The sequence below is a fragment of the Theropithecus gelada genome, chromosome 15, assembly GCF_003255815.1.
Source record: "Theropithecus gelada isolate Dixy chromosome 15, Tgel_1.0, whole genome shotgun sequence".
Taxonomy (NCBI): Eukaryota; Metazoa; Chordata; class Mammalia; order Primates; family Cercopithecidae; genus Theropithecus; species Theropithecus gelada.
The window spans coordinates 99,116,744-99,136,596 of record NC_037683.1 but is presented as its reverse complement, the minus strand read 5'-3'; the positions used below and the strand labels follow the sequence as shown (position 1 = coordinate 99,136,596).

At 39.7% G+C, this 19,853-nt stretch overlaps 1 protein-coding gene across 1 annotated transcript in view; it reads left to right on the top strand.

Moving 5' to 3' along the window:
- Positions 1–19,853, top strand: part of AGTPBP1 (ATP/GTP binding protein 1) — a 199,417-nt gene that overhangs the window by 649 nt on the left and 178,915 nt on the right.

Below are 19,853 nucleotides of genomic sequence, written 5' to 3'. Positions count from 1 at the left end.
CTTCGGCAATCCTAGGGTTCCCGGCTGAGCGCCAGCAAGGTGGGATTTGCTGTGACATCGGCGATGGGCAGGTTTGCTTCCTCTCCCTGGGTGGTTTGAGCTGAAGTGTGTCTTCTGTTTACAACTTGTCGCCTTGAGCATTTGGTTTGAACCTGAATCGGATCACCCTCGATGACAGTGCAGAGTTTCCTTAGTGTCTTCCTTCCTGAATTGCGGGTTCTCAATTGCAAGTGTTCAAGGACTCCTGTAACCCAAAGACTTGCTCGACTCTACCGTAATTTTACCCCTTGTGCCGTATAAACCTCTTATGAGCACCAGGGCAATTGGAGTTGGTTGGGTTCCTTTCCTGGGCGTTTACTCATTGTAGAATGGAGTTTTCATGCATCATCGTGTAATCGATGTGAATGTTGATAATTTAAAGCCCATTTCCCGTTTTAACATAGCTCACTCAAGTGCCTGAAAGTAGCGGAAATTTTCTTTGGCAGTATTAATTCTAGCTGGGTTTTTTCCTTCAGGTGTTTAAAATTGTAGTTGTGTTTAATTACAATTCATGACAATTTGTGGTTAGAAAGGACCTTAACAGTCTTCTTAATCACTCATTTTCACTTACCTTTTATGTCCGTTTTTTAAGCTTTATGTAAATCAAATTATCCTTTGTGAACCTCTGAATTATTCTTATAAACTGGTTGTCTGGGAAAACCAGAAAGTTATTTTTGTAATTGTATTGTGGAATGTTTTTAGTTCAGTAGGCCAAAAAAGAAGTGATTTATTTAAGGAACTTTAAATGGTGCTTATTTTAAAACATGTGCCAAATGTCAGAACCAAACAAAACTCTAAAAGATCTGTAAGTATTTCCTATGTCGAATTACTGCGAGATAATAAGTCGTGCCATACCCGCTCTTTCTCATCCTGCAGGCAGAGTTCTAATTATGACTTGTTCATTTTCTCATTCCACTTCTCTTGAGTTAAATTCTATGGTGAAGTTATAGGTTCATTTTTAATGATCACGAAACTCTGCCTTGAATTGATTCATCACATAATTACAACTGCAGACTCATTCTGAACTTGGAAATGAAGTGGATAGGCTTAACACTACCCTCGTATTTGGCCAACATAGCAAAACATTTGAATCTATTAATGTAATTTAAACTTTTGTAGAAGCAATTTTTATAAAGCTTTTCCAATTGACTTGAATTGAGGCATTGTTCTCTTTAGAAAAGTGTAGCTAGGCTGCTATATAATAATGGTTTTACTTCCATTAGCAGAAGGAAAAGAGGTCCAAGAGTTATGAAATTTTGTAATTTGTATTCTACTTTTTTTTTTTTTTTGAGACGGAGTCTCACTGTGTCACCCAGGCTGGAGTGCGGTGGTGCGATCTTGGCTCACTGCAGCCTGCCCCTACCGGGTTCAAGCGATTCTCCCGCCTCAGCTTCTTGATTGTAGGCCACCACGCCCAGCTAATTTTTGTGTTTTTAGTAGAGACAGGGTTTCACTATGTTGGCCAGGCTGGTGTCGAACTCCCAACCTCAGGTGATCCACTGGCCTCAGCCTCCTAAAATGCAGGGATTACAGGCATGAGTCACCGCACCTGGCCTGAATTTTTTTTTTTTTTTTTTTTTGAGACGGAGTTTTGCTCTTGTTGCTCAGACTGGAGTGCAGTGGCGTGATCTTGGCTCACTACAACCTCTGCCTCCTGGGTTCAAGCGATTCTCCTGCCTCAGCCTGCCGAGTAGCTGGGATTACAGGTGCACACCACCACGCCTGGCTCTAATTTTTTTGTATTTTTAGTAGAGACGGGGTTTCACCATGTTACTTAAGCTGGTCTTGAACTCCTGACCTCAGGTGATCTGCCCACCTCGGCCTCCCAAAGTGCTAGGATTACAGGCGTGAGCCACCGCGCCCGGCCTGGCCTTATTTTTTTTAAACCTCATCCAAAGTATTCATCTTCCCAAATCTGCTTTTCTTGCTTGAAGTCCTCCACTATCTGAAAATTGAACAGTGCGTGAATAGCAATTGATGCACCTGTCAGAGGGCCGTCTGCAAGATGGGAGCTTTCCTTAGGCAATGGGTTTCAGTATAAACAACCGAAATTGTGTAGGGTGGGCCCTGAATTTTAAACTTCAGATATTATTGTTGATTACTATGCCTGTGTACTATAGTGTAGTGGCTAAGCGGTTGGGCCCCAGAGCCAGATGGCTCGGTTTGGGTCCTGGCTTTACTTTAAGCAAGTTATTTTTATTTATTTATTTTTTTTAAAGCAAGTTATTTGTCCTTTTCGTGCTCCAAAAATGACATAATAATAGTGTATACTCTTAAGATATTCTCAAATATTAAGTGATTAATATATGTACAGTGCTTAGCCCACAGTGCCTGGCATTTAGTAACTGGTGCCTAGGAAATGTTGCTATTATTACCGTTGCTCTTCCTCAGTCTTCAAAGGGATCTAGTAAGCGGAAAAAGGACTTTTGGCAGATGGAGCAGTATTAGTGCAGATTAATTCCACTATGACCCATTTGCTCCTTTGGGGTTAAATGAGAGCTTAGTCTCACCGTCCTGCCTTGGAAACATGTAAGTCAGTTTTAAATAGAACAGCTAGACCCTGAGCGGGGTGCCCTGGGATGCTACTGGAGAGCTGCTGATATATCCCTGTTTGTCCCTTCTGACGGAACTTTGGATTGTGTCCCTCCTGTTGGTGATGGCTGCTATTTTAATCTTTTAATCATCTGTTTCTGAGTTTGTGATTGGGTGTTTCTTTGACCATAATGTGCCATTATCAAAAATGTAATCTGTCAAAATATTGGTAGGTACATACGTGTTTATTTGATCAGAATATTGTATGTTGTTTCCAGGGCACACAAAATCAGTTTTATCTAAGTATTCTTTATTTTCTTTTTTATTGATATTATATAGAGTGAGGTCAGTTTTGATTTGACATTGTGTTCATTTTCAGCTTTCATATAATTTTCCTAGGAACTTTTTTTTTTCCCTCCAGTATGCTTTTACATACTTGTTCTTGGTTTGCAGAGGTCTAATATTAAAACTCTAAATGCTTTCAAACGTTTGGTCTCAGAACCCTTTTACACTGTTAAAAGTTGTTGAGGATCCCCAAAAAGCTTTTGTGAATTTATCTATGTTTACTGTATTGTAAATGAAAAGAGAAATATAAATTGTTTTGTCAGTTCACTTAAAATGACAATTATAAACTCTTTACATGTTAATATAAACACCATATTTTTAATGGAAACAACTTTTTTTTTAAACAAAAAATAAGGTAGTGAGAAAAGTGTCATTGTTTTACTTTTTTTGTAAATCTGTCTGGTTTAAGGGAAACAGCTGGATTATCATATCTGCTCCTGCATCGAGTCTATTGCAGTATGTTGTTTGGGTTGAAGTACATATAGAGAAAAATCCAGTGTCACACAGGTAATGGCTGAACAGGGTGGAGAGGCCAGGGGAGGGAGCATTTTAATAGCCTTTTCAGATAATTGTGGATATTCTTGTTTGGTATTATATCAAAACTCAGTAAGTGGCAATTTCTTAAAGGTTAGATGCAGTGGGCAATCATGTAAGTGGATTTTTGCATGCTCTGGTAAAACCCATTGGCTTGAACTTTGAATGGATCTTATACCCATTCCTGAGATTGTAACATCATTCCTTGGTCATTTGTAAATATTGGTTCAGTGTTATGCAGATCTTCCAAATGTTGACATCTTTCATCATGCAATGTCAAAGAAAGTTATGGTTGTTAATATCACCACCCATTTTGTTAAGAGACAAATTATTGGGAAGCTGTTTAGGTCTTGACATGACGATGGTGGATATGAATTTTCCAGAATTCGGATTTTTGCTTGAAAGCTCAAATTTTATCATTGGCAACAAATGTGACTTGTTTACTTAAAGTGACAAGCAAGCTCAGTTTATTCATTTCTGAGAAAACCTCTGCCAAAATATTCCAATTTGAATAACCATAGTCTGTCAATCATTCTTTCAGTCACTTTCATTAAAAAAGAGGCTAGTTCAAGCTGTCAGTTCAGTTACAAAAGCACTTTACTTTGAGACAACCATCAGTTATTATAATTCAGTATGTAGCAGAAATGGTTCGTGCAAACTTCCCATTTTGTCACATAAAAAGGTGTGTAAAAATTAATAATTTTTACTGTTTCAAGGACATTCTTAAGTGACATTGACTTTTTCTTGTCTTTTTTTTTTTTGAGGTGGAGTCTTGCTGTGTTGCCCAGGCTGGAGTGCAGTGGTGCAATCTCAGCTCACTACAAGCTCTGCCTCCTGGGTTCACACCATTCTCCTGCCTCAGCCTCCCGAGTAGCTGGGACTACAGGTGCCCACCACCATGCCTGGCTAATTTTTTGTGGTTTTAGTAGAGATGGGGTTTCACTGCGTTAGCCAGGATGGTCTCGATCTCCTGACCTTGTGATCCACCCGCATACACCTCCCAAAGTACTGGGATTACAGGCGTGAGCCACGGCTGGCTTTTTCTTGTTTTATAATTGTTGGTGGTTGATGGTGACTTTAATTCAGTCCAAGATGACAGTAATTTTAATATTTTAAATTTTAGTATTATACAAATAGTGTTACAGAAATAGGGGACCACACATCTTGTGGGTCCCCTAAAAGAGTGTCAGGACCCCAGGGGCCCATGCACCATGCTTTTAGAACTTTTGGATTTAAATCTTAAAGAGGATTTCTCACAAACCTTTGATTAAGAAGTGAAGTGGTAGTGACAATCTCTGGTTTGTTTTTGTTTTAGGCTTTGGGACCTGGTAAAGGCCGTATTAAAAAAAAAAGTATTCTAGCTAGATAGTAGGAATAAGCTCTACAGTGTTCTCTAGCACTATCGGATGGCTGTAATTGATAATATATACTTTCGAATAGCCAGGAGGATATAAAATGCTCTGAACACAAAGAAATGGTAAATGTTTGAGATGATGGATTTGCTAATTACCCTGATCTGATTGCTATACATTACATATATCAAAAGATCACTGTGTACCTCATAAATACATATGATTATTGTGTGAATTAAAAAATTTAAAGAAAAATATTTTAACATACAAAATGAAGTACAGTAAAGGTTATTCACAGAAAGTTTCTTAATGGTTTTAGTCAGGTGCCGATGCAATGGAATTATAGTATTAGTAATCTTAATACTATCTAAAAACAAAAGTCAGACCTGTTGTACATTTCTGTGTTAATGTTCAAATTTAACATTTTGGGAATGTAAATATTAAACAGTGAAGGCACAATGTGAAAAGCTCCACTAATATCTAACTCATAAGCTTAAAAAAAGTGACCTGGTTTCCCTTCTTAAACTCTGCTCATTTCTCACTTAATTCATGTGGAGGATGAGCTGCCCTGTGGAGAAATGCCAGGTACTTGCTGTCTTTGCCTTACATTTTTCCTTATGGGGAAAATGATTTAAAATTATGAAGATTATAAGGATATTGGTTATAGAGGGATTAAAAACAATAATAAAGTCAGCCAGGGGGATTTATGGTCAGATAATGTTAATAAAAATCTGAACACTGCCTACATATAATAGAATTTAGTGAATTAAAAAATATTATTTTTACAAGAACTCTTTAGATTTATTAATTTATGGTCAACGCACTTTCTAGACTCCTTTTTGGTGCATGGTGAAAACTAATCTCTCACCTTTTAATTTAATCTCATTAATTTTAACTTTTATTTACATTCGAAACAACTTTTTTCCCCAGTTTTTAACACAAGATTCATATTTCGGTCTTTAAAAAATATTCATTTTAAAAAATGATGGTAAAACATATATAACATAAACTTTACCATTTAAATCATTTTGAAGTGTGTAGTTTAGTGGCATCAAGTATATTCACATTGTTGTGCAGCCGTCATCACCGTACATCTACAGAACTTTTTTTATCTTCTCAAATTGAAACTCTATGTATTAAACAATTACTCTCCCCTCCCGCATAGTCCATTCTCTGGCAGGCACTGTTCTATTTTCTGTTGCTATGAATTTGACAACTCTGAGTATGTCACATGAGTGGAGTCAATCATACAGCGTTTATCTTTTTGTGACTGGCTTATTTCATTTAGCACAATGTCTTCAAGCTTTGTTCATGTTGTACTGTGTGTCAGGACTTTCTTTTTGAGGCTGGATAATCTGTTGTGTACATATGCCAGATTTTGTTTATGCATTCATCCATTGATGGATGGACACTTGAGTTGCTTGTGAATAATGCTGCTTTGAATCTAGGTATGTCAACATCTCTTCAAGACCTTGCTTTTTTTTTTTTGAGATGGAGTCTCGCTGTGTCACCCAGGCTGGAGTGCAGTAGTGCAATCTCGGCTCATTGCAACCTTCGCCTCTGGGTTCAGGTGAATCTCCTGCCTCAGCCTCCCAAGTAGCTGGGACTACAGGTGTGTGCCACCACGCCTGGCTAATTTTTTTTTGTATTTTTAGTAAAGATGGGGTTCTACCATGTTAGCCAGGATGGTCCCTGTCTCCTGACTTTGTGATCCACTTGCCTTGGCCTCCCAAAGAAGACCTTGCTTTCAGTCCTTTTGAGTATATACCTGGAAGTGGAATTGCTGAATTATATGATAATTCTATTTTTAATTTTTCAAGGAACCTTCATACTGTTTTCCATAATGGCTGCACCATTTTATATTCCTATCAATAGTGCACAAAGATTCTAATCTATCCATATCAGCACTTACTATCTTCTGTTTTTGTTTTGTTTTTAGTAGCAGCCATCCTAATGGCTGCGAAGTGGTATCTTGTAGTTTTGATTTGCCTTCACATTGCTGTATTTGGTTTGCTAGTGTTTTGTTGAAGAGTTTTGCATTAATGGTCATAAAGAGTATTGGTCTGTCATTTTCTTGTAGCATCTGTCTGACTTTGGTATCAGGGCAGTGCTGGCCTTATAGAATGAGGTAGTAAGTGTTCCTTCTTCACTTTTCTGGAAGAGTTTGAAAAGAACTGGTCTTTTTTTTTTTTCTTTTTTTTTTTTTAATGTTTTATAGAATTTACCAGTGAAGCCATCAGGTTTAGGGCTTTGCTTTGTAAGGAGGTTTTTTTGTTTGTTTGTTTTAGATGGAGTCTCTCTTTGTCGCCAGGCTGGAGTGCAGTGGTGCGATCTTGGCTCATTGCAACCTCTGCCTCATGGGTTCGAGTGATTCTTCTGCCTCAGCCTGCTGAGTAGCTGGGATTACAGGCACGTGCCACCACGCCCAGCTAATTTTTGTATTTTTAGTAGAGACAGGGTTTCACCATGTTGGCCAGGCTGGTCTCGATCTCTTGACCTTGTGATCCACCCACCTTGGCCTCCCAAAGTGCTGGGATTACAGGCGTGAGCCACCGCGCCCAGCCTGTAAGGAGGTTTTTAATTACTGATTAAATCTCCTCAATAGTTATGGGTATTTAGATTTTCTATTCCTTTGTGGTTCAGGCTTGGTAGGTTTTGTGTTTCTAGGAATTTATCTCATCTACGTTACCCAATTGGTGTACTGTTGTTCACAGTATTCTGTTATAATCCTTTTTGCCTTTGTAGAATTGGTCATGATGTCTCCCCTTTCATTTCTGATTTTAGTAATTTGAGTCTTCTCTCTCTCTTTTAAATCTTGCTAAAGGTTTGTCAGTTTTGTTAATTTTTCAAAGCACCAACTTTTGGTTTTGTTGATTTTCTTTATTGTTTTTCTAGTCTCTATTTTAATTATTTCTGCTCTGGTCTTTTTTATTTTCTTCCTTCTGCTCACTTTGGGTTTAGTTCTTCTTTTTCTCATTCCTTAGTTATAAAGATAGGTTGTTTTGAGAGCTGTCTTCCTTTTTAATGTGTTTATGTCTATAAATTTTCTCCTTAGCATTGATTTTGCTATATCCTGTAAGTTGTGGTTTGTCGTGTCTTTGCTTTCTTTTGTCTCTGTTTTCTGATTAACCCAGTGATTTCTTCTTTGATTCATTGGTTGAGAGTGTGTTGTTTAATTTCCATAAATTTGTGAATTTTCCAGTTTTCTTTCTCAGATTGATTTCTTTTTTTTTTTTTTCTTTTTTTTTTTTTTGAGACGGAGTCTCGCTCTGTCGCCCAGGCTGGAGTGCAGTGGCCAGATCTCAGCTCACTGCAAGCTCCACCTCCTGGGTTCACGCCATTCTCCTGCCTCAGCCTCCTGAGTAGCTGGGACTACAGGCGCCCGCCACCTCGCCTGGCTAATTTTTTGTATTTTTTAGTAGAGACGGGGTTTCACCGTGTTAGCCAGCATGGTCTCCATCTCCTGACCTCGTGATCCGCCCATCTCGGCCTCCCAAAGTGCTGGGATTACAGGCTTGAGCCACCGCGCCCGGCCTCTCAGATTGATTTCTAACTTATTCCTGTTGTGAGGTTGGAGAGCATACTTTGTATGATAAATATCTTTTGAAATCAATTGAGACTTAATTTGTATCCTAATATATGGCCTGTTTTGGAGAATGTTCTATGTGCACTTGAGAGGAATTCATATTCTGTTGTTGAGTACCTTGTTCTAAATATATGTTAGATCTAGTTGATTCATTGTGTTGTTCAAATCGCCTCTCTCTTCACTTCTTTCCGGTTATTTTTTTCCTTATTGAGAATGGTGTATTAAGCCTCCACCTTTTATTATAGAAGTATTTCTCCCCTTAATTATGTTACTTTTTGCCTCATTTTGATGATTTGTAACTACTTCATATATTTTGTTGGTGTGTAAATGCTTATAATTGTTTTATCTTCTTGCTCTGTTGAACTTTTATTAAAATATAATATACTTTTTCTCTTGTAAACTTTTTTGATTCAGTCTGTTTTGTCTGATACTAGTATAGCCCTTCCTGCTCTCTTTTGGTTACTATTTGCATGGAATATCTTTTTCCATTCTTTCACGTTCCATGTATTTGTGCCGTGGGATCTAAAGTAAGTCTTCTGCAGACAACATACAGTTGGATCATTTAAAAAAAATCTATTCTGCCAATCTTTATGTTTTGGTTGGCAAATTTAATCCCTTTACTAGGGGCTTATTTCTGTTCTTTGTTTTTTGTATGCCATATAGCTGTTTTTATTCCTCATATTTTGTATATTTTGATTTATATTGGGATATTAGCTGGAGCTGACTTTGGGTTATAGTGGTTTCTTCATAAAAATGGGTCACAGTCATAGGTTAGAGGCAGAGAAAAATGTGTGTTTCAAGGTAAGATTTTAAATCTCATTTATCACCTATACAGACTTAGAAATTTTGGCTTTAAGTCTGAAAATAGTTGAAATCTGAGTTGGAGGAATAGTTTTTTTAAACAAATCATTTAATAATTGAAGGGTAATGGGATTCTGCTCTTCAAATCTACCTCATTTTTCGATAGTAAAATGGAAATGTCACAAAGCAAAACTAAGTAGACCTTTTATAAGTGTCTGAACATCTTTTGTGGAGTAGTGTGTGAACCTTACAGATTTGTTTGGTTTTGATAAGAATGCATGTTCAGGAAAGATATATAAGCTTTTTGTAGGTTTACTCTTACTCATACTCTTTGATAAAATTAATGACAATAAAATAGGTGAAGTCAATTTGCCTGTTTGCAGATTGTACTAAAATATAACATAATCATTGGACTGAACTTGGTGGCTCACACCTGTAATCTCAGTACTTTGGGAGGCTGAGGTGGGAGAATTGCTTGAGCCCATGAATTTGAGACCAGCCTGGGCAATATGACAAGACCCCTTCTCTGCAAAGAATGAAAAAAACAATTAAGTGGGTGGTGGTAGGCACCTGTGGTCCCAGCTGAGGCAGAAGGATTGCTTGAGCCCAGGAGGTTGAGGCTGCAGTGAGCCATGTTTGTGCCACTGTACTGCAGCCTGAGTGACAGAGCAAGACCCTGTCTCAAAAACAAACACACACACACAGAACCCAAAACAACCCCCCCCAAAAAAAAACCCTGCTAAACTACTTGCAAAGTAATTGCACCATTTTATATCCCTGTCAGCAATGTGTGAGGGTTCCAGTTTCCCACATCCTTGCTAACACTTGCTATTATCTGTCTTTTTAAAGTTTAGCCATTCTATTGGTTGTGAAGTGTATCTCATTGTAGGCTAAGTTTCAAAATAGCAGTTAGGCATAACAGGAATGGTAGTACTCTAAGATGAAGTTAATATTCCAATTAAAAGTATTGAATAGGCTGACCTAGGAATGATTCTTGACCCTGGCTCTACATGATTAGTATCACTTCCTAATTTAAAAAAGTTGATGTTACAACTTCATTTCATTTCTGAGGATATTGTATTATTCTCTTCCCACTCCACAGCCCAAATCCTTCGTTTAAAAATAAAACAGTGAAGACACACTTGTAGAGAAAGAACCACTCTCCCTTAAGCAGAGAGAGGGTTTACCATAGGCTGCTAAATAGTTTAAAGAATTGTTGGAATGTATCAGTATGGGGTCAATCAGGAGACAGAAACCACATAGTAATTTAGCAGGGAAAGAATAATATAAGGAATTATTGACTATAACAGGGGATTGGAGTAATAAGATATTTACCAGTGAGAAGTAAAGATAATGCTAAAGAATATAGGAATAGCAGATATAAGGAGCAGTGACTATCCCAAGACTAAGATAGAGTGCGTTTCCATCTTCCAGATGAACCTAGATCTTATTGGAAAGGGCACGGTCCAGGCTCTGTCAAAGGGCAGGTTCAAGCTATGGTACAGCACTAGTGGAATTTGCTGGAAATCTGCCCCTTAGGGTACCAGGAATGCTGTTTATGAAGAGGTATCTCATCAGAGACCTCTACTACAAAACTACCTAGGCTCTTGTTGGAAAAAGAGCACATACTGAGGAGCCTGGTGGTGGGGAGACCATCCTTGTTGAAGGAGTAGGGCCCTGGAAAAGTCTTGCCTACTGGAGCCAAGTGAATGCCCTGGAACCAGGAAGCACAATTCTTTTCCCTTGCAATGCCTTTCCGGTGCCCTCTACTGACAGAGCTTAATGTCATGTCAGCTGGCAGATAAAAAAATATTTAAAGGGCACATATCCATTTTCACAGAGCAGACAAAAAGGGTGAATTGGGAGATGAGGGGCAATAAATCATTATCTGGCATAGGCATTAAGTGGCTTACGTAGGAGGAATTAAGTTGGGAGATCTGAAGAGACAGTAGGTTGAGCTTTAAGGAACAACTCTGACATCTTAGCACAGAACTGGGAAACCAAGAGAGTTACCTCTTTTGTGATTAGGAAACTTCCGGTCTAATTGTGAAATTGCTTCTAGAGCTTCATTTCTGGAACCACACTGCTGTTTCAGAATCTGGAAACAGTTGAGGTTAGGACGCTGTGGTGATCAGGAACCTCGGACTATGCTTACTAGCTGTAGAACCATGTTGGACCCATTCTGGTGTGCACCAGCTGCCTGCTAGTGACTGCCCCAACTTTTCTAAATCTTTGTATCTTGGAGGAACTGTGAAATAACTTTTAGATCTCTTGTCTTTTTGATAATAGCCATCCTAACAGGTGTGAGGTGATGATATTTCATTGTGGCCTTGAATTTCATTTCTCTGATAAGTGATGTGGAGCACCTTTTTATATACCTGTTGGCCATTTTAATACCTTCTTTGGAAGAGTATCTATTCATGTCTTTTGCTGATTTTTAAATTGGGTTATCCATTTTTTTTTTTGCTACTGAGTTGTGTTTCTTATATATTTAAGATATTAACCTCTTATATCTTGAGATAAGCCATATGTCTTAGATGTATGGCTGGCACAATATTTTCTGCCAACCTATAGGCTGTCTTTCATTTTGTTATTTCCTTTGGTGTGCAGAACTTTTTAGTTTGACATAGTCCCATTTGTTTTTGTTTTTGTTGCCTATACTTTAGATCCTATACAAAAAATTGCCTAGACCAGTGCTACGGAATTTGTTCACTGTGTTTTCTTCTAAGAGTTTTACGGTTCAGGTGTTACAGTTAGGCCTTTAATTCACTTAGTGTAATGTTTTCAGGTTCGTTTATGTTGTAGCATATGTTGAACTTCATTGCTTTTTATGGCTGAATAGTATTCCATTGTATGTTGATACTACATATTGTTTATTCATCTATTGGTGGGCACTTGGGTAGTTTTTATCTTCTGACTGTTGTGAATAATGCTGCAATGAACATTGGCGTAAAGTATCTGTTCAAGTCTTTGTGTTTAGTTCGTTTGGGTATATACCTAAGAGTGGAATTGCTGGGTCATATGGTAATTCTACATTTAGCTTTTTGAGGAACTATCAAACTGTTTTTCACAATAGTTGTATTTTCTTACACACCCACCAGCAACATACCTAGGTTCCAGTTTCTCTACATCCTAACACTTGTTTTTTTCCCCATTTTTATGATAATGTCCTTTGATATACAAAAGTTGTTAGTTTTGATGAAGTCCAATTTATTTATTTTTTATTGTTGTTCATGCCTTTGTTGTCCTAACTAAGAATTCATTGCCAAATCCAAGGCATGCAGATTTACCCCCATATGTTCTTCTAAGAGTTTTAACTTATATTTAGGTTGCTGATCCCTTTTGAGTAAATTTTTGTATGTTATGTGACATAGGGGTCCAACTTCATTCTTTGGCCAGCACCATTTGTTGAAGAGACTGTTTTTTCCAATTGAATGGACTTGACACCCATGTCAAAAATCGTTGGCCATAGATATATGAATTTATTTCTGAACTTTCATTCCATTGGTCTGTATGTCTGTCTGTATGCTACTACTAGCTGTTTTTAATTAATGTTATTTATTTAGGTTGGTGCAAAAGTAATCTCAGTTTCTGCCATTACTTTTAATTAAAAGTACAACTAACATTAAAAGTGATGGCAATAACTGTGATTACTTTTGCACCTAATACACCATGAAAATTATTGACAATATCAAACAGCAAAGCTATTAAAAACCATAAGCCAAAATGATACTAATAAAAATATAGTCCAAGTCATAATTTATGTAAGATTTTGAAATAAGCTAACTTTTTTTTTTTTTTTTTTTTTCTGATTGGCATGGTGAGGCTGAAATGTAGGTCCACAAGTTAACAAAATATTTGTATGTGTTTTGATTTTTTTCATCTTTTATAGGCTTTAACATATATAATAAAATTGCCTTTTAAAACTAAAAGAATGAAGTTCATCTTGTTCACATGAAACCTATTTTTGTTTTGTTTAATTTGAAATAAGCATTCACAATGTTGATTTTTATCTGACATGAGACAGTTCCTCCTTGCTGTAGGTGCTTGTTAAATAAGAAAAAACTTAAGAAGTTGAAAACTTGCAGCTAAATGTTCATTACTTTCCTATGATTGGCAGGACATTGCTGGTTCAGGGAAATCCATAACATTTTTATGATCAGTAAATCTCATCGTGAGTGTATAATCAAGAGCATAAATCTCATCTTGAGTGTATCATCAATGAGGAGGAAGAGCAAATTCAGCCTGAGCCCAAGATTCAGAGAAAGGGTTCCTTCCTCAGTCTTACACTTATTTGAAAAGAAAAGGGAAATACTGTTTACTTTTCCTTTTTAATATTTTTCTCCTATATCAGCAAAACTTGAGATTTGCAGATAAACATTCTTACTCTCAAGCCCAAGAAACAATGGAAACATTTTAAGATTTCCTTTTTTTGATCACAGGATTTTTTTCCCCAAGAATCTTGTCACTTGAAGTAAACATATATAATATGTAAAATATATATTACATATTATATATATATATAAAATGTGTATTTTGAGACACGGTCTTGCTGGAGTATAGTGATTAGGTCATAGCTCACTGCAACCTTGAACTCCTGGGCTCAGGGATTCCTCTTGCTTCAGCCTCCCAAGTAGCTGGGATTACAGCCATATGGTACCATGCCCAGCTGATTTTTTAAGTTTTTTTTTGTTTTTTGTAGAGATGGAGGTATCACGGTGTTACCCAGGCTGGTACAGAACTCCTGGCCTCAAGTGATCCTCTTGCCTTGGTCTTCCCAAAGCGCTTTGGATTACAAGTGTGAACCACCACAACTGGCCTTAAAAATATTTTCTCTAAGGTCTCGCGGAGAGTTGTTCAGTTACTTCATGTGATAACAAATGTTTGCAGATTGGGCCATTCTTCATTCTCAAAATACTTGGCAAAATCTGGTCCGCTGTGTTTGCGAAAGTACTCCTGGAATTCATCTTTCAGCTTAGACACCTGTTGAGAATTCTTCTGCTAAGCCACTGTATTTCTGTATATAGTAGATTTATGTGCTCTTCATCCGTATTTTTACACAGTTCTTTAAACATTTTTGAATGAATAGGTTTTTATATAAGTTAATACTTTTCTGGAACTTCAATTAGAACTTTAAAAATTTCCTTTCCTAGGGCTTTTGACACCAGCATCTCTCTGTGAAGAAAACACTGTGTTGTGAAGTGGGGTTTGCTTTTATTTTTTTGAGACGAAGTCCCCCTCTGTTGCCCAGACTGTGCAGTGGTGCAATCTCGGCTCATTTCAACCTCCACCTCCTGCGTTCAAGCGATTCTCCTGCCTCAGCCTCCTGAGTAGCTGGGATTACAGGTGCGTGCCACCACGCCCAGCTAATTTTTGTATTTTTGGTAGAGATGGGGTTTGACCATATTGGCCAGGCTGGTTTCGAACTCCTGACCTCAGGTTATCTGACCGCCTCATCCTCCTGGAGTGCTGGGATTACAGGCGTGAGCCACCACACCTGGCCGAATTTTGGAGCACTTTGGATTTCAGATTTTTAAATTTGGGATGCTCAACATGTACTGTAGAACTTTTTTCAGTTTCTTTTCTGTATCTCATATAAACATTTTACTGATCTTTTACTCAGTGTAATTTTACATTTTTTATTATAATTATAGTAGATTCTCACCACCAATTGTGTGACTTTCCCATTGCTGGGCAATACATTCAACTACTATGTAACTTGCTGCCTCAGCCTTTTCACTGATTTTTGTTTTTTAAACAAAATATTCAGTGTGTTTTGAGATTCCATTACATTTGACATTTAACTTGTCAAATGAATGTAATTTGTATTTAAGTGTCTGTTGAATTTTGCTGAAACCATTGCTGTATTTGTAAAGTTGTTTTCCACAAGCACCACAAAACGGTATGGGAAAACTTAGTGCAGCCCTGTGTACATCCATTGATACGTAGTTTGCATTGTAAAGAGGGACTTGTTTCATGTGTCTCTTGATGTACTAGTGCCATGAAATGACTCACCAGATACCGTTCTTTACCAACCTTGCTGGAATTTTCCTTTGGCCCTATTCTCACACTTCATCCTCAGAAATTACCATGTTGGATTATCGGGCATTTGTAGAACGCAGATGTTAATGTATAAGACATAAGACCGTAACAAAAAACTAATTGAGAAAAATCACAAAACTAAAGTTTCATGATATAATTCCATTGTAATTTTGTCCATGTTTTACAAAGCTTGTACCAAATAGCAAGACATTGGGGGTAACTGAGTTGCAAGGTGTAAACTTTTTTTTTTTTTTTTTGAGATAGAGTCTTGTTCTGTTACTCAGACTGGAGTGCGGTGGCGTGAACACGACTCACTGTAGCCTCAACCTTCCAGGCTCAAGTGATCCTTCTACCTCAACCTCCCATGTAGCTGGGACTGTAGGTGCATGCCACCACACTGGCTAATTTTTTTCTTTTTCTTTTTTTTTTTTGAGACAGACTCTTTCTGTGTCTCCCAGGCTGGAGTGCAAGTAGCATGATCTCGGCTCACTGCAACCTCTGCCTCCTGGGCTCAAGCAATTCTCCTGCCTCAGCCTCTCGAGTAGCAGGGATTACAGGCATGTGCCACCATTCCTGGATAATTTTTTTTTTTGTATTTTTAGTAGAGACAGGATTTCGCCATGTTGGCCAGGCTGGTCTCAAACTCCTGACTTCAGGTGATTCGCCTGCCTCGGCCTCCCAAAGTGCTAGGAATACAGGTGTGAGCCACTGCTCCTGGCCTACTTTTTTAATTTTTTGTAGAAACGGGATCTTACTATATTGTGCAGGCTAGTTTCGAACTCCTGGGCTCAAGCAGTCCTCCCACCTTGGCCTCCCAAAGTGCTGGAATTACAGGTGTAAGCCACTGTGGCTGGCCTTTTCATCAGAATCAAAATTTCTCTCCAATTTTCCATTACACTTGTAGAACTTTTTTGCTCATATCAGGCAGTTGGCGGTGCCTAGAGGGAGGTTTAGGGAGGTAATTCGAGAGGGAGAGGCTGATGTTCATTAGCCCCCTACCACCCTCCCCCTATGCATAGCAACCTCCAGTTATCAAGGACAACTGTATCCCAATAAACATGGTCTTACTGTGCACTACCACAATTCTCCTGCCTCAGCATCCCGAGTAGCGGGGATTACAGGCATGTGCCACCATTCCTGGCTAATTTTTTTTTTTTTTTTTTGAGATGGAGTCTCGCTCTGTCGCCCAGGCTGGAGTGCAGTGGCCAGATCTCAGCTCACTGCAAGCTCCGCCTCCCGGGTTTACGCCATTCTCCTGCCTCAGCCTCCCGAGTGGCTGGGACTACAGGCGCCCGCCACCTCGCCCGGCTAGTTTTTTTTTTGTATTGGGGTTTCACCGTGTTAGCCAGGATGGTCTTGATCTTGTGACCTTGTGATCCACCCGTCTCGGCCTCCCAAAGTGCTGGGATTACAGGCTTGAGCCACTGCGCCCAGCCGGCTAATTTCTAACACAGTTGTTAATGAGGTTGTTCATTGACTGTCAATACTTTCATTGCTTGATGCACAAAAGTTGGGCGTGGTAGCGGGCGCCTGTAGTCCCAGCTACTCGGAGGCTGAGGCAGGAGAATGGCGTGAACCTGGGAGGCGGAGCTTGCAGTGAGCCGAGACCGCGCCACTGCACTCCAGCCTGGGCGACAGAGCAAGACTCCGTCTCAAAAAAAAATTTAAAAAAAATTTTTTTGTTAAATTTCTGATTTCTCAAAGAACTCAAGCGGTATCTTCAATATCTTGTGGACTCCAGGTTGAGAATCCCTGCCTTGTACTCTGGGACCTCTTCGAATACCTTGTCGTAGAAAAACTGAACATGCCTGTGTCTGTGCTTTCCTCTATAAGCAGGCAGCTATTGCTCATCTTCTAAATCTCTCACAAGTGACGAATTTGGTAGACTTCAGTTACATCTGGAAGTGTAGCTGCAGGGTGCAGGGGAGTCTGGGAAATGCTTTTTAGTTTTTAAACTTTCAAGTTCCTGTGGTATAGGAAGGCACAGTAGAGGGAAATTGGGATAGATACTGTGTGCCAGTATACTATATCTGCCATATTACTGGATTTTTAAAAAGGAAGACTTTCTTGCTTGTTTGTGTAGTAAAATTTTTTTCAAAAGGAAACTTAAAAGCATTCATTAATTAAAAATTTTATTTAGCACCTGCAGTGTGCTGGCATTCTTCTAGACACTTGGGCGGCATTTAGTGAGCAAAACAAAGATCCATGTCCTCATGGAGCTTTAATTCCAGTGGAAAGAGATAAGATAATAGACATAACACATTGTTAAATACGTTTTCTGTGTTATTGTGTGAATAAAAAGAGTCAAGTAGTGGCCAGTGAAATCTTAGATATTATACCATGTGAGTATTTATGCGGCTATGTCAAGAACCTTGGACTTTTACCACATTTTCCCCACAACCTTGAGGAAATAATCTATTTTGGTTGCTTTTGCAGTAAACAGTGGTGATTAATGGATAAGGGTCTGGGATAAAGTAGATCGTGGCGTTAATGTATGTGTTATGATGTGGCATATGTTGAGCATTTGTAAGTTTATAAAAATAAACTGTTCTCTCAAAAATTGGTTTTGACACAGGTTCATGTATCACTGGTTATTCATTAATGACAATTTTCAAAGTTGTCTTAGTCTGCACTACTATAACAAAATACCATAGAGTAGGTAGCTTATAAAGAACAGATGTTTATTTCTTTTTTTTCCTTTTCTTTTTTTTTTTTGAGACAAAGTCTCACTGTGTTGATGGTGTGATCTCGGCTCACTGCAACTTCTGCCTCCCAGGTTCAGATAATTCTTCTGCCTCCCAGGTTCAAATAATTCTTTTTTTTTTTTTGAGACGGAGTCTCGCTCTGTCGCCCAGGCTGGAGTGCAGTGGCCGGATCTCAGCTCACTGCAAGCTCCGCCTCCCGGGTTCACGCCATTCTCCTGCCTCAGCCTCCAGAGTAGCTGGGACTACAGGCGCCCGCCACCTCGCCCGGCTAGTTTTTTTGTATTTTTTAGTAGAGACGGGGTTTCACCGTGTTAGCCAGGATGGTCTCGATCTCCTGACCTTGTGATCCGCCCGTCTCGGCCTCCCAAAGTGCTGGGATTACAGGCTTGAGCCACCGCGCCCGGCCGGTTCAAATAATTCTTTTGCCTCAGCCTCCTGAGTAGCTGGGATTACAAGTGCCCACCACCACACCCGGCTAATTTTTGTATTTATAGTAGAGTTCAGGTTTCTCCATCTTGGCCAGGCTGGTCTTGAACTTCTGACCTCAGGTGATCCACCTGCCTCAGCCTCCCAAAGTGCTGGCATTACAGGCGTGAGCCACCGTACCTGGCCAGATGTGTATTTCTAACAGTTCTGGTGGCTGGGAAGTTTAAGATGAAGGCACTGGCAGGTTCATATCTGGTGAGGATCTGTTTCATGGTTCATAGATGGTGCCTGTTCACTGTGTGCTCACATGGTGGGAGGGAAGAGCTTATTCTCTAGGGTTTCTTTTAGAAGGACACTCAACCCAGAGGAAGCTTCCAAAATGGCCAAATAGGAACAGCTCTGGTCTGCAGCTCCCAGTGAGATTGACGCAGAAGACGGGTGATTTCTGCATTTCCAACTGAGGTATCTGGTTCATCTCAATGGGACTGGTTGGATGGTGGGTGCAGCCCATGGAGGGTGAGCCAAAGCAGGACGGGGCGTTGCCTCACCCGGGAAGCACGAGGGGTCGGGAGATTTCCCTTTTCTAGCCAAGGGAATCCATGACAGTCTGTACCTGGAGAAACGGTACACTCCTGCCCAATTACTGCATATTCCCCATAGTCTTTGGAACCGGCAGACCAGGAAATTCCCTCCTGTACCTGGCTCGGTGGGTCCCCCACCCATGGAGGCTTGCTCACTGCTAGCGCAGCAGTCTGAGATCGACCTGCGATGCTGCAGCTTGGCAGGGGGAGGGGCATCCACCATTGCTGAGGCTTGAATAGGTGATTTTGTGCTCACAGTGTAAATAAAGAGGCCAGGAAGCTTGAACTGGGCAGAGCCCACTGCAGCTCAGCAAGCCCTACTGCCTCTCTAGATTCCACCTCTTTGGGCAGTGCATACCAGAACAAAAGGCAGCAGACAGCTTCAGCAGACCTAAACATCCCTGTCTAACAGCTCTGAAGAGAGCAGTGGTTCTCCCAGCATGGCATTTGAGCTCTGACAACGAACAGACTGCCTCCTCAAGCGGGTCCCAAGCCCCCATGTAGCCTGACTGGGAGACACCTCCCAGTAGGGGCTGACAGACACCTCATCCAGGCGAGTGCCCCTCTGGGATGAAGTTTCCAGAGGAAGGATCAAGCAGCAATATTTGCTGTTCTGCAGCCTCTGCTGGTGATTCCTAGGCAAACAGGGTCTGGAGTGGACCTCCAGCAAACTCCAACAGACCTGCAGCTGAGGGGCCTGACTGTTAGAAGGAAAACTAACAAACAGAAAGGAATAGCATCAACATCAACAAAAAGCACATCCACATGAAAACTCCACCTGTAGGTCACCAACATCAAAGACCAAAGGTAGATAAAAACCACAAAGATGGGGAGAAACCAGAGCAGAAAAACTGAAAATTCCAAAAACCAGAGTGCCTCTTCTCCTCCAAAGGATTGCAGTTCCTTGCCA